Here is a 16,562-nt window from a genome sequence, read left to right on the forward strand (position 1 = left end):
TACTTTCTGAGAAAACATTGAGCATTATGAGCACTATTTATTATTGTTTTCTTAATGAATCAAGGTCACAATTATTTTTATACTGCTATTCACATTTTAATAATGATATATATCCATATTTATATTTTCATCTGTTACTATTGAGTTATATTTTATTCACAAACCATCTGGGGGGAAAATACTGAATATTATTTCTTTTATTCCATGAAACAAGGTCATGATCATTAACATTAGTTATAGCAATTTTAAAATTATAATTTTCCAGGGACTGCTGTGGCTTATTCATCCTCAAAACTGAGCACCTGATATGTACTGGTCATTATCCTAAGGGTTTTCTTCTGCACATTCAGTCTCAACAAAGGCCAATGCTACAGGTGCTATTTTTTTTTAAAATTTATTACTTATCTCCATGATGTCATTTTATTTTATTTATCTTTAAACATCTTTATTGGAGTATAATTGCTTTACAATGGTGTGTTAGTTTCTGCTTTATAACAAAGTGAATCAGTTATACATATACATATGTTCCCATATCTCTTCCCTCTTGCATCTCCCTCCCTCCCACCCTCCCTACCCCACCCCTTTAGGTGGTCACAAACACCAAGCTGATCTCCTTGTGCTATGCGGCTATTATTACACCTGATTTTCAGGTAAAGGATGTAGAGCACAGAGATATCTGGTAGCATGCTAGGTCACACTGCTGGGGAAGAAGAGGAGCAGGTGCCAACCCATCATTTCAGGTTCACACTGGGTTCATTAAAAAAAAAAAAAAACCTGCTCTTTGGAATGAATAGGTCAAAAGAACCCATCATTTGTGGTTTTTTAATGATTAATTTTCATTTTCTCACCTCTCATTTTTGTTGAGTATCCATCAATGAATCTCTAAATTATATGTGCTCACGCTGTGTGTCTCCATTGTACCACAGAGAGAGTGAGAGTAAACACATTTTGATGAGGGTGGGAAGGTGCGTCCTGTGATGAAAACACAGACTTTTACTGCCTAAACATCTGCTTCAGCTGCTCACAGGACTATTCTTTGTTTTTATTTTGATTACCTCCTCATTTTTTAGTATAACGAATGTTATGTTGATTACATTAAAAAACACAGGATTGAAAGATTTGTTCTTTTTTGTTTTGTTTACCACATCTGCATACATATTACACTAAGTGTCTCCATCTTGAAAGAGTTCCCAGAGAAAAATTTTCGATCAAAAAAGGCAGGTTTACAAACACAGTTCAGTTCAAAAGAAATACTGGCTTTTGCACTGCTAATAACAGCAATCTACCTGCTTTGTGATGTTTAAGTATTGACTTCCAAGAACTGGTAGTTTGAGAGTGGGATGGAAGGGACTTAGAGAGCATCATTGCAGGAATTGTAGGTTGGTGTTTTATACTTGAGTATTAATTGTATGTGGACACTGCACTAAGTTCAGTGGGGATGCAGAAATGCAAGAGCTGCCATTTGCAGCTGCAAAGCTTTTTGCCACTGCAGCTTTGCTCGTAAGAGTAAAAATTGGAAAGCCTCACACATCCATTGGGGGACATAACAAAATAAATTTTAGCATAGAAACACAATGAGCTTTTTTATATCACTGAAAATGAATTAAATTAGTACAGCAAAAGCATACTGAAGAGAACCAAGTAGTTTTTATGGAGCCAGTAATTTATAGTACAGTTGTCCCTCAATATCGGTGGGGGAATTGGTTCCAGGATCCCCATGGACACCAAAATTCCTGATGCTCAAGTTCCTTATATGAAATAGCATATTATTTGCATATATCCTATGCACCTCCTCCCGTATACTTCAGATCATCTCTGTATTACTTATAATACCTAATACATTGTAAATGCTATGTAAATAGTTGCTGGCACATGGCAAATTCAAGTTTTTCTTTTTGGAACTTTCTGGATTTTTTTTTTTTTTTTTTAGTATTTTTGGTCTGCAGTTGAATCTGTGGATGTGGAACCCGCAGATATAGATGGCTGAGTGTATAAAAACATTGATGGGAAGGATATAAACCTGCTTCAGTATAGTGGTCATATTTGAAAATAGGAATGAGATCAGGAAAGGGTCCACAGGGAGCTTCACCTTGCTGTAGACACAGAAAGGTAGCTCAGCTCCCCCTTCTGGGAAGGACTGGCTGCCCTGCAGTGGGGTATGTGGACAGACAGCCCTCAGCTGCAGTTCTATCAGAGCCAGCCTCAGCTGCAGAGCTGCCTTGTTTGAGGTCACATCATTGGGGGCAGCTCATGCCCAGTGACTGAGGGAGGTTGGGGTTTTGTTTTATGCATCTATGTTTTATTTTATCACACCCTGCACCCACCAGGGAAAGATCACTATAGATTTGTAGATTCTGAGTTTTATTTTCCTTTCATTAACTTGAGGAAGGACAGTTTTGCTCACTGAAGTTCATCTTTCAGAGACTGACTTTCTCATGTAAACCATGACTGTATGAATCCAGGCCCCCTAAATGAAGTACTAAATGTATAAGTACTTTGAGGGGGGGAAAGAAAACATAAGCACCTGACCCTAATACCTTTCTTCTTTCACATAATCATCATCACCAGTATCCTCATCAACTACTTCCTAAAAACACAATGGCGGGGAAGTGAGGTAAAAATGAGAAAGGGAGCATGTGTTTACACATATGTGCGTGCTTGTGCACATATGTGTGTGCATGTATGTATGTGTTATGATTTCCAGAACTATAGAGAGCATTAGCTTGTTTGGATTGCATTAATGAAATACTATAGATTGGGTAAACAATAGACACTTATTTTCTCACAGTTCTGGAGGCTGGAGGTCCCAGATAAAAGTGCTAGCATTTTCAGTTCCTGGTGAGGGCTCTCATCCTGACTTGTGGATGGCTGCCTTCTCCCTGTATCCTCACGTGGCCTTTCCTCAGTGCATGGGCAGGGGAAGAACGCTCTGGTGTCTCTTCTTATAAGGACGCTATTCCTAGTAGATCACGGCCCCACCCTTATAACCTCATTTAACCTTAATTACTTCCTCAGAGGCACCCCGTCCAATGACAGCCATACTTGAGGTTAGGACTTCAAATATGAATTTTGGGGAACACAAACATTCAGTCCATACCACAGAAGATTAAGTTAGATTCATTCAGAAGCAGAATCTCAAGTCCTGAGTTATTGAAACTGTAGATGTTGGGGAATGGGAACAGAATGGGATGGCACAGAAACAGTTGGAGGAGAAAACCCTTACCAGAAACAGAGGTGGGAGTCCAGCCTTCAGAGGTAGGTGCCGTCAGGAATGGCCTTCTACTTAACAGAGAACTTGCTTGTACAGCAGTTTTAATTCCTGCACACAGAAGTAACAAGTAGTAAAACGCCTCCAACACCTCATCAGTGAAGACAAAGCCCATAGAAAATGCAAGAGTAGGATAGTGTTTTTCTTGGCAAACCTTCTCGTGTGGGTCCAAAGCAAGATGGAGTTGGCAGGCACCGGTAGAGATGAGAACGGTTATTCCCACTCACCTGCTAATACCCAAGGTTCTCATTTTTTAAAAAAGTTTTCCTAAAGGCTTCCATTTTTACCCCTATAATTTTTAGGCTCTCTCACAGTAGTTTATAAGAGTAATTATGTTTATCCTTTATTTGGCTAAAACTAATGAACAAGTGATAAACAACTCAGCGTTTTCTCCCCTGTCAAATAATGAATATTAATTTGCCCATCAAAAAGGGACTGGCAGTCACTACCAGTCTTGGCACTGACTCATTTATATGCCAAGGCATTGAAGGGCTGCCACAGTTTCTGTAAGGAAAGTATGTCCAGATGTTCTCAGAGAGCTTAAGTTGCTGATGGAACCAATTTGTGGACTCAGTCATATGAGCTACCAGGGACTGAGTTTTGGCTCCAAAGACCTGATTGGAACTGTAATCTTCTGATAGCATCATAGCCTGTCATTTAACTTCTCAGTAATTGATTTGAAAATGTCTGTGCTTGGGAAATACATCATCAACAAGCATCAGGAACTTGGCCAAGGGCAGTCTCAGTGCCGTCTTTAGTGACATATGGTGGTTTCGGGGCTTCTGATGACATAAGCATATGGACTTTTGGGTTCTCCTCTTGGGAGGAGGGGCTGATGTGTTTAGTCCTATGGACTGGGTTTCTGTATAAACACAGCAGTACTTTGCCTGGGCATTCAGAATTCCCTTTGTTCTGAGCATTCTTTGGGTAACATTTATTAAGGCTCTATCTTCTCACATCAGCAATGGATGGTCTGATCTGGCCAAAAGGAAGCAGTAAAACGAAGACAAGTGTCAGCATTTTTGTATTTTTGTAGAACTTCAGAAAAAAAAATTGTCTTAAGTACAAAAGAGACTTGACTTGAAGGAAATAGTAGGAAGTTAAATTAGCTCATATTATGAGGCAGATATTTCTAATCTAAATTAAGCTGGAGCTAATGAGAATGTGAACAGAAGTTGATAAATTATTAATTTTTCTGCTCTCATGAGGGAGGACACACTCCCCCCACCTCCAATTCAGCCACCGCTTCAAAGAAACAAGTGGAATCAAACAAGATACCTAGACACCTCACTTCTTGTCTGCTCCCTTCACTCAGAATCCTGACATAGGGTCTTCTGTTGAGAGTCACTGCTGGGATTCAATCTTTCTTTCTTTTTTTTTTTAACTAAAGGGAAAACCAAAGCCATAAAGCATTTATGAATTAAACCTGACACTGTCCCTCATTTATCCCTCATTACCAGATGAGACCAGTACATAACTACATCAGTGCAGTATGTCTTTAAGTTTGAAAAGGGTTCCATCAGTGAATAAAGAGGAGGGGGGTGGGGGAGTGCAAAAACAGAAATGGGACAGTGGAACAGTTTTGTGTATTTTAAGATAGTGTGGATTTCAGCGTCCACAGTCCAGCCCACTTCTGATACTAATTTTAAGTTCAGGGATTTCTCAAAACCACCTTCAGTCCCAATAATTCTTTGGATGAACTCACATAACTCACTGAAAGCTGTTATACTCATGGTTATGGTTTATTTCAGAGAAAGGACATCCATTAACATCAATAAGGAGAAGAAACATGTGAAGCAGAGCCCTACAGAGTCCCAAATGTGTCCTTTCCCTGTGGAATCATGGAGAATACTAACCCCTCATGGCAGCAACACATGACAACATGTATAGAGTATGGACAACCTGGATAGCTCACTCAAGCCTCAGTGTCCAGAGTCTTTATGGTGGCCTCATGGTCAACTACCACATGGTTGACCTTTAGTTTCCAGGTCCTCTGGGAGTAGAGTGAACACTGCAAGACCCAAAGTCCTCATCATAAATCACATTGTTAGACTGCCCAGTGACCAAGGCCCTCAGGTGAACAAAGACACTCCCATCAGGCAGGACATTCCAAGAACCTAGAGATGCCTTCCAGTAGCTTCAGGCAAAGGCCAGACCTCTCTTTGGGCAAGGTTAGATCCTTTACTACCCAGAAAGTGACAATTATTCCAATAATTCCAGAGAATATTTTACAGAGGAATTAACCCAGTTGAGGCTCAGGAGCAAGACAACAAGTTTGAAGGGTCTTGAGTACCATGCTGGGGATCTGAGTCCTTATCCTGTGAAGAGCAGGAAACTAATCCTCCAGGTGTTGAAACAGGACCAGACATGGGCTCTGGGAATTTGATTCTAGTGACATGGAGGTAGATGAATTTGGGAAGGGGGGTGTGCACAGGAGCAGACAAGAAGAGAGAAACCAAAAGCAAAAAGACCAGATGACATGTCTCTTAACCTCTGAGACAGCCAAACTCATCCTACAGGTAATGAGAACTTTGTCTCTGAAATCCAAAGCCAGCTTCAGAATTGATCAGAACAAAAAGCACATTTGGCTTTTCTACTTTACTTATTGATAGCAGAATTTAAATTTCAAGAAAAAAACGAAATATGGAGATGTTAAAAAGGTTTTGCTATTTAAGCAGGCTGGATGTTCAGCGTGAGTACATATGTAATACAGAGAGATCACAAGTGAGTGAGTTCTGATACGGTAAACACAGGAGAGTGTGAGGATGGAGAAATTATGCACCAGCAGGAAGTGTGTGCATAGAAGCTGTTCTAGGATGAGTGCAATGCTCCCCAGCTAAACATGGGGATGGGAGGAAGGAAGGATGGACAGAGGGGGGAGGGGTGAAATCCCTTCTCTGACCCATGGCACTTCTCACGGGGGAGCTCTAGGTCATCTGTGTTCTCCCAGATAATGGTGACTTCATTTTCCTTCCATTCAGAATAATTTCAATATCTCTACATCTCTCTGAATTTTCATTAAGAAATTCATTTATTTTAGCAATAATATTTTTAACAGCATTTCCTGTTAATCATAAGAATGGTATTTCATTAACAATAGTTTGCAGACAGGTCATTGGACTAAATACTTTGGTTGCTGTTCTGTATTCCTCCATCCTTGGAGGGGATACTTTTGTTATGGAAGGCGGATGGAGAAGCAATCTGTAAAGCACAGACTACACTTGAAATTCTGATGATTGGAATGGGAACACTCTGGTCTCCCCCAGGACTGAGTCCTTTGCATGGATGGAGCCCATCTGGGGTTTGTGGATGCAGGATGAGCCATGGAGGGCTTCCAAAAACATCCGGAGACATCACCTTATGCACACTCTAATCCAAAAGAAGCCACAAAACCCCTCATCAGCAGGATGTGTTGCAAAACTCTGGGAGACAGAAGGAAAAGAGTCAGATAGTCGGAGGGTGCCAGGTCTCTGAACAGGCAAATCCTTTGTGAGATAACTGAGATGGAACCTGTATTTACAAAAATGTGCTATTATAATCCAGTGACGCTGCAAGAAGGGACAAGAAATTACTGATTAAATCTCAGTGAGCAAATGTTCTAGTGCAACTTCCCAGGGAATATATAAAGCTGGATGATCCTCAAGGCACACCTCTATCCCCCAAAGATGGAAGCTCAAGGCTCCTTTGGGGGGGTTTCTAGGGACCTTGCCCCTGGGAGCCAGAAGAGATAAGGAATCATGACTTAGAAACACAGTTGAAGCAGCCCCTAGAGTAATTGTCACTTCTGTTTCATGGGTCGTCATTATGGATGTAATTAAGGAACAGAAGATGCTCTGTTGGGGGAAGCTCGGAGTGATTATTTAAATGAAGGCTCATAAGATAGGTTAAAGAACAGGGTATTCTAAAAATAAGTAAGCCAAATTATCCATCATGTTCAATTTATTTAGCCACTGGTGGAAAGGAAAAGTCTCACACGAGGAAAGATAATTAGGATTTCAGGTCGCTGTGATCATGGACCACATCCGAGAGTGGGTTTGGCCAATGCCGTCCATGTTCTGATCAGACTTGTGCAGGTTGATCTGTGTGACTAGAGCCCTAGATGCCCCAGGATGCACCATTACCCAGGCTTTTGACACATCTTTTTCTCACCAGGGATGATGTCTATCACCAGGGAAAGGCTTTTCTGGACAAATACAGCCATTTGCTCAGATCAAAATATATTGTGTGCATTCACCAACATTCTTTCTTTACACTCCTTTTTGTGTTGGGGTTTTCATCAGTTTCTCGAGCTGCTGTAGCAAAAGACCACACTGGGCATCATAAACAACCAAATCTATTCTCTCACAGCTCTGGAGGCCATAAGTCCAACCCAGGTGTGGGCAGGCTTGATTCCTTTTGTGGCTGTGAGGAGGGATCTCTCCGATGGCTCTCCCCCAGATTCCGGTGGTTTCCTGGGGATCTTTGATGTTCCTTAGCTAATGGCAGCATAACTCCAATCTCCGCCTTCATCTTCCCATGGTCATCTTCGCCCTGTGTCTCTTCACATCATCTTCCTCTCTATATGAGTCTGTCTCTGTGTCCAAATTTCCCCTTTTTATAAAGACAGGTGAGGGTCACCCTCATGGCCTCATTTTAATTTGATTACTTCTGTAAAGACCTTCTTCCCAAATAAGGTCACCTTCTCAGATTCTGGGGTTTTTCATTATTTGGGGGATAAAATTCAACCCTTAACAGGGTTGCATTAGATTTCTGTAATATTTGAATTTGAGGGGGTACCAAAGTGTGTCACCCCAAATTATATCTTTCTGGCATACGGATTATTTTGAGCTAAAGTTTACTGAGAACCAGAAGACACAGAAAAAGCTTTAAAGACTGGGCAAAATTTTCCTATTTTAAAGGAAATTTGCATTTATAAAGGAAATTTCCATTTGTAGAGATGTGTTTCTCTCCTTCTTAAAGGAAGAGGAGGACTCTTAACCCTTATCAGTGGAGGAGGCACCAACTTAATCTCCATAACAAACCCTACTAAACAACCCTTGTTTACCATACTTTTCCTGGCCACTTTCCCACGCAACTTGCCTCCCCTGCACAGAAGGAAAAAACCCCTCTTCCTCTGTTCATATTTAAGCCCACATGATAGGGATAGAGTAGGATAATTAAATAGTTAGTTTAGAAATCCCACTAGGGGATTAAGGACAGAAAGGGAATTTTAAGGAAGTTTGGGAGACTGTTGTAAGCTAATGACCACTCAAGAAAAGAATCCAGTAACCTAGCAACAATCTACTCTACCTTGAAGGAAGACCATGTGCATTCAAGCACCAGGCACACTCAAGCCACAAGTCCTGATAGTTAAAACATAAGACAATAGATATGGGGTCTGAATCTTGTTACATGAAGTCAGAGAGTTAATGGTCCTTGAAGAGTAGCATTTCTGCATGTAGCCAAGACAGGAATATAAGTGAAAGGGGAAAGAAACTAGGTGAAAGGGGACATTATACTGAAACCTGAGATGAATTACCGTATTTTAGTATATATCACCACTCTTTTGTTAATACACATATAATTTAAATAGCACCATGACAGTCCTGGTTAAACCATATAGGGCCAAAGGAGGAACTAATGATGTATGTCTTGATGTCTGCCAAAGAATGAGTGGTCTTGTCTCCTCTCTACTTTTTCTTTGATTATAAAAATGTAGCCCTCTTTGTTCTCTGGGCTGCACTCCCTTGCCTGCCCACTTGTATCTCTCACAAGCATCCTATGCTAATAAATCCACTGTTTGCCTATCCCTTTGCCTCATGCTGATTTCTTTCTGTTATGAGACAAAAGAACCTGAGCTTCAGTAAGTCCTAACACCAGATGAGTGGTTTCAATTTAAAGACAGTGGATTTGAGTCCCCTCCTAAATCAGAGACCTTGGATTCAAGTCCCATCCAAGAAAGAATGCATTTTCACAAGTTCTAACCACGTTTTTGAATTAGTCCTCTCTAGGTGCTTCCATGCATATGCACAATGCATTTGTTAATAAACTTCCATTTTTCTCTTGTTCATCTGTCTTTGGCCAGTTTCATTTACAAAGCCCTGGCCACGAACCTAGAAGGGTAGAAGAAAAAACATTTTTCCTCACCGACAATTTCTTCTAAATTATAGGAGAAAAAAAAGTCAAGCCTGGATGACCACATTTTGCATGAAAAGGCCAAGTCGAAACAGGATCCCTCATGAATGCTCTTGGGTGGATGGCCACCAGGTTTGATTTGTGTATTTCCATAGGCTCCTCCCGTCAATCCATGGAGAGTTGCTCTGGCAGGTGAGCACCGAAGTCTCCCCCATGAGGCTTTGCGAGCATAGTAGCTTTTCCTGTTACAGGTTCAGGTTCAGCATTCTGTACCAGGTTCTGCTATCTTGCTAAGGGAATTATAGATTTTGCATACAGCTGCACAGAACCATCCACAAGCCATGATTATAATTATAGTGCCTTCAAACTTGATTTCCTGGCCTTAAATGGACTTTGACCAATGTATTTCTGAAGAACATTGCCTGGATCTTCCTTGGTGGAGCTTACGAATAATGATGTTTTGTCCCAGTTGAATACAGCAAATTGGGTGCAGTGGAGCAAACACTAGGCAGCTCAAAGATGCAATAGTGGCTTTGGAGGGCAAGATGGCTTGGTGAGAACAAATAGGGATAAAGATGGAAAAAGCTGGTGGGGGACCTGGAAAGGAGCCAAGGGCCACCTCCCTGCCCACGTCTGATCCTGCTGCCCTTGCTCTGACTCCTGGAACTCTGGGTGCAGAGTTCAGAACAGCAACCAAGGGTGTTGACTTTAGAGTCTGAGTCCCAGATGAGATTCGTCCCAGCTGTGTGCCTTTGTACAAGTGTCTGACCTCACCTTCCTTCTCTGTAAATGGGGATGTTAAGACCTACCTCAAAATAGGATGAAATGCAGTTGAGTCATGACAGTGTTAGAGTTGACTTGAGTCTGTGTTCCTGGTAAACAGTGACTGTTTCAGAAAGCCCCACCTCAGACTTTTGTGATCCTAGAAATGGCTTACTGCAAAGACCCCCTCCTGACGTGACTTAGATGACAAACACAGTGCCCCTCTACTTGTTTACCTACAATGAGGCCTGACATAGACCCTCCAACTTCCTATTCTTTGCCTCACAAATGACTTGCTTCATTGTGCCTGCTGATCAATAAAAATAAAATGCTTGTTAACAGAAGTTTAATTAAACATTTCTCCTCCTCCTGGACCCTTGGACTTTGACCTGTGACTCAGCCTGAGACAGCCCACAGCCCTTCCTGGAAACAGGCTGGCCTCAGGGTATAGCAGTCTCTGATCCACTGTCCCGCCAGGCCACCCTTTCATCCCACCCTCCCACACCCCTTTCTTTCTAGTCCTGCTGACTCCTCCTCATAAAAGGAAAACATGTCCTGCCTGGCCTTTGAGATACTTGCAGATCTCACGGTGGGAGCTTTGCTCACTGCAATAGTCCCTTCCCCCTTCTTACACTAATCCTTTCAGAATCTTCTCCCCAACTTAAATCTTCATTTGTTTTTTATCCACAGGGCGTGGGCGATCTGCATCAAAATGTGACTTTGCACAAATATCTCCTTTCCTTTCTCTGTTAAATGGAGATGTTGAGACCTGCTTCCGAGAATTGGTATTAAAGATAATAAAAATAGGGAGATAAGAAAAACACAGGGCATATGGGTGAATGAAACGGTTCCTGTTATAAACTGCTGCTTAGATGACCGTGTAAGCTGTTCTGAGGAATAAACCAAATCTTTAAAACTACAATATAGGCATGACAATCTTTGGGGCCAGTTCAAAGTCCATGGGAACCTAAAAGATCCTTACCATTCTGTTGTTAAGAGCTAAGTAAGGGCAGATGGATAAACAAGCCAACTGATGAGCACATTGACCCACATTAGCAGCTCTATTCCAAATTTCTAGATTTGGGTAGACACCTTCATTAGTTCTGTTTTGGATAGTACATGAAGCTTTCTCAAATACGGGTAGACTTACAGGGACTTGTGGGCTCTGCCTAAACATTAGGAGTCACAAAAAACCATTTAGATGCATGGTTCTGACTTAGATGGAGCACGGGCGACTGTTTCCTGGAAGAACAAGAGGATTCTGCTTTTGTAACTCATCGAATCCAGATTCGTAAGCTGGAGTCACAGGAATGAATTGGATGACTGGCCACGTTGCCTGTTCTTAACTCTACATATCTGCCTTCCTAACAGTATGTTGGCATTCCTCTTGGGTTAGAGTGGTTATTTTATTGTTTCCCTTCTTTGGATAGAAGTAGTAAGCAATGGGTGGATCCCTTACCACGTTCAAGGTTCTGTTCAAGGCTCTGGAGAAACACTGGTGAGAAAAACAAGAAAAGTTTCTGCCCCAAGAGAACCTGAATTCATAAATAGGTCTTGAGAGTGACTGTGGAATAGGAAACTGAGGTCAACATGACAAAGGCATCTGCCTTCATGCATCTGGACACCCCCTAATATTTCTAGAGTTGTCTGGGACCATCTAGTGACTTTTTATTTTTTATCCTTGTGTTGACCTAATTATTTCCACCTCCCAGCTGCCCCCGCCCCCCATATTTAATCCATGAAGAAGCCAAGGGTGCCTGTTAGTATATTATTTATCACACACTAAGTATATTATTTATCACACACGAAGGACGTCTCCACAATAAGATGCCAAATGCATCATCTCATAAAATTTACTGGGAAGTAGAAAAGAGAAATTAAACACAGAGAGCTGTTAGATATTATGCAAAATTAAACATGTTACCTGCTCCACTCTGCCAGCCCATGTTTCTGAGTGATAAATCCACCTGCCCTGGAAGAAGTGTGTGGTTGTAATTAATATCTTCAGTGTAGAACAAGCCATTTTCAAGAGCCACCAGAGCTGGGAAAACTAAAAAGTGTTCAGTTCCAGGAATGAACTAGCCAAAGAATGTCCTTCTTTGGAGGAGATTAATAGCAATGCCTATCTACACACAAACTGAGCTAGAGGATATTGAAAATAGCCCAGGGGAGCAAAACAGTAAAAATAACTAAATGCTCATAATTCTCTTTGTCTTAGGAGGAGAAAAACACCCATTGCAATTGCTGATTTACTCATTAATGGATTTTGAAAAATTTGAGATACCATATAACCAGCATTAAGTCATTAACCAGAACTTTATTAACATCTGTGAGATCTCCTCATTCTCCTTCAGTCACTAATCCCCGCAATCCACCTACCCACCCATGGGGAACCACTCTCCTGACTTCTAATATCATAGATTAGTTTTGCCCTATTCTTGAACTTTCTGTAAATGGAATCACACGATATACACTCTTTTGTGTCTGACTACTTTCACTAAACATTTTATCTGTAAGATATGTTCTTATGAGAGTTGGAGATTATTCATTCCCTGGGAATGAACCAAAATTATGTTATTGCTATGAGCTCTGGGGAAATTTTCAGGTTGAGGCTATTGAAAATAATGCTGCTGTGAACATTCTTGTCTGTGTGTCTTTTGGGGGAAACATATGTCTATATCTATCTGGAATATAGGACTAAGAGTGGAATTGTTGGAACAGTCGATCTTCATTATTCACAATACTTGTCTTACAAGGTCACTGCAAACACTGAATTAGCAAATACTGAGACTGCTCCTAGGGGAAATACAGGGTTAGATTCCTGTGAGCCACTTGTTAAAACATTTTCATCACCTGATCAATACATAACCTTGTCTTATGTGTGTTTCTGATTAAAGACATCTTATTTAATTTATACTGTTAACTCATTAACCTTGAACTCACTGACAACGGCACTATAACTCATACCAGAATGAAGCTCATCTAACATACATATTTTCTCCATAAGGCACATCACAACCTTCTTTTGCTTAGAAACGCAGGAAAAGACTTCAACACTATGCTTGGGAGAATTTTTAAAGCAAAAACACCAATAAAAGGCACACAAATTTGAAAAAAAAAACATGGTACTAAATAGACTATGAAATGGACACCTGTTTACAGTATGAGAGCTGAAGCAACACAGCAGAGCATAATTTTGTTTGACCTCGGATGTTCTGTGCACGTCCATGAATTTCAGTGGAAAGCCATAAACATTAATTTGGGGATTCCAAATAAATTTTAGTGAGTATATCAATTTGCAAATATGAAATCTGCAAATAATAAGGATCAACTGTGTACTCAGTTTTAGTAGATACTGACAAAGAATTTTCCAAAGTGGTTTTACAAAGTAAAATTTTGAGACGTGGGTAGCTGAAAATTATATCTTAAATTTCACTTTTCTAAAGATGAGTATTACTGTTAGTGTGTGATAGAGTTGGTTGTGCCACATTCTAACTGGTCTTTTTTTTTTTTTTTTCAATTTTAGCTATTCTACTGGGTGTAGCTGTTACCCTAGTGTTATGAATTTGCATTTTTGAAAACAAATAAGGTTGAGCACCTTTACACGTCTGTCAGCCATGAGGATATTCTCTTCTGGAAATGCCTGTTTATGTTATTGCCTAATTTTTCTATTGGGTTGTCTGTCTTTCCAATTGATTTTCAGAAGTTAGTTATCTATTCTAGACGTGAGGCCCTTGAGAGATATATGTATTAAGAATATATCTCTCATTTTATAGCTGCTTTTCATTCTTTCAATGGTATCTTTTGTTGAACGTATGTTCTTAACCTTAATATGGTATAATTTTACCATATTTTCCCAATATGTTTAGCGTTTTTTGTCTTCAAGCAAAGAGGTCTTTGAGTATTTTAAGTTTACAGAGATGTGCTTGGACGTTTAGGTCTCTAATGCATCTGGGATTGATTTTTCAGCATGCTGTGAGTTAGAGATGAAAGTCTATTTTGTTCCACATGATGTCAACTTGACTGAGCCCCAGTTATTGAAAAGACCATGCTTCCCTTACTGCACTCCGATATCAATTAAATGAATTCAATTAATTATTCATTATCTTCCCACAAAGAATATCTCAGCCACAAATGACTTCACTGGTGAATTCCTCCAAATATTTAAGGGGAAAATAATACTAATCTTATGCAAACTCTTCCAAACAATGGAAAAATCGAGAACACGTCACATACCTTTTATAACACCAGCATGACTTTGACAACAATGATATAAGAAAGGAAAATTACAGGCTTATCTTTCATGACCACAGATGAAAAAAACCCTAAATAATACCAGATTGACTTAGAAATGCTTTTTTTTAAAAAAAGGATAATACATCACCAACGACTGGGTTTTAGTCTATAAATGCAACATTGAAAAATCAATAAATAAAATTTACTACATTTACATAAAAGGATGAAATATCTCACCTTCACTTCAGTAGAGACAGGAAAATCACTGGACATATTCAACACCCATTCATAAAAAGTTCTCAGCAGACTATAAAAAGAATGGAACTTCCTTTATCTGATGAATGCTACCTACTGCAAACATGCTTAGTGGTGAAATAGTGAAAGTTTTCTCTTAGTATAAGGAGTAAGACAAAAATGCACACTTCAATACAGTTTCAAGGAACGAAGACTGATGAAGTCACTAAATTTAATTATAGATTTGTTTAATTTTCCTTTCAGTTCTATCAGTTTGTTTTGTTTTTTTTTTTTTTTTTGCGGTACATGGGCCTCTCACTGCTGTGGCCTCTCCCGTTGCGGAGCACAGGCTCTGGACACGCAGGCACAGCGGCCATGGTTCACGGGCCCAGCCGCTCCACGGCACGTGGGATCCTCCTGGACTGGGGCACGAACCCGTGCCTGCATCAGCAGGCGCACTCTCAATCTCTGCGCCACCAGGGAAGCCCAGTTCTATCAGTTTTCGCTTTAGGTGTTTTAAAGCTTTGTTGTTAGACACATACACATTTAAGATTTGTCAAGTCTTCTTAGCAAACTGACCCTTTTATCATTATTTAATGTCTGTATTTATTCCTGGTATTAGTTCTTCTTTTGAAGTCTCCTTTGTCTGAGATTAATATAGCCACTTCAACTTTCTTTGGTTTATTGTCTGGGTGGTACCTCATTTTCTATCATTTTTCCCCTTCCTTCCTTCCTTCCTTCCTTTCTTCCCTTTATAAAAGCTTTATAGACATATAATGTACATACTATAAAATTCACCATTTTAATGTGTACAATTCAGTTTTAAAATTATATCCACAGAGATGTACAACCATTCCCATAATCAATTTTATAACATTTTCATTATCACAGAAAGAGATCCTGTACACACATCAATCACTCTCCATTTCCCCATCCTTCCCATACCCATTCCATCCCCACCCCTAAACTACAAAGCTCTAGGCAACCATTAATCTTTCTTTCTCTATAGATTTACCTGTCTTGGACTGTTTATATAAATGGAGTTATACAATATATGTTCCTTTGTAACTGACTACTTTCACTTAGTATCGTAATTTTTTAAAGGCTGATCTACATTGTAGTATGTATCAGTACTTCATTTCCTTTTATTGCTGAAAAATATTCCATTGTAGGAGTAGAGCATATTTAATTTCTCCATTCATCAGTTGATGAACATTGTGCTGGTTCCACATTTTAGCTATTATAAATAATACTGTTATACACACTGGTGTTATTGTATGGACGTATATTTTTCATTTCTCTTAGGTAATACCCAGGAGTGGAACCGCTGGAACATATGGTAACTTTTATGTTTAACTTTCTTTCCTTTTCTTTCTGTATTTATTGAATGCTTGTTCATTTCATAAATACTTTTGGAACTGAATACTTTTTGCTGAAAAATGAAACCTAGTTTATCTAACCTAGAAGTGAAGTAAAAACATTTTTAAGCACTTAGGAGATAAGTTATTTAAAAATTATCTTTCATTTAGTGTTCATGTATTTATTGTCTTGAGTATGAACTGCATTTACCTTTGCCAACAAAAATATTCTTTTCCTTATGGTTCTCTAGATTTAACAAGGTAGTAAATGTCTATAATTATATAGTTTTCCTATTTATTGGTTGCAAGTTCGTCTATTTTAAGTATTTATGCCTGAATTAACCTGTAATGTTATTTAAATGAGCTAATGTTGAAGATTCTGGATGACATAAAATATCTTTTTATTTTTCTTTTAAAATGTATTACTCTAATTTGAATCACAGTTTTAACATGGAGTTTGAGATGCTCATATATGCTTTACTTTTGCTAGAAGGAAAATTATGTAAATGAAGTAGTTCTAAAGTGGTCACACTGGTACAATATCTAAATCTAACTAGATTGAGAATAGTCACTTCTTATCTCTAACAATT

The sequence above is a fragment of the Aethalodelphis obliquidens genome, unplaced genomic scaffold (assembly GCF_003676395.1).
Source record: "Aethalodelphis obliquidens isolate GAN/ISIS:26980383/991018 unplaced genomic scaffold, ASM367639v1 scaffold9, whole genome shotgun sequence".
NCBI classification, from domain to species: Eukaryota; Metazoa; Chordata; class Mammalia; order Artiodactyla; family Delphinidae; genus Aethalodelphis; species Aethalodelphis obliquidens.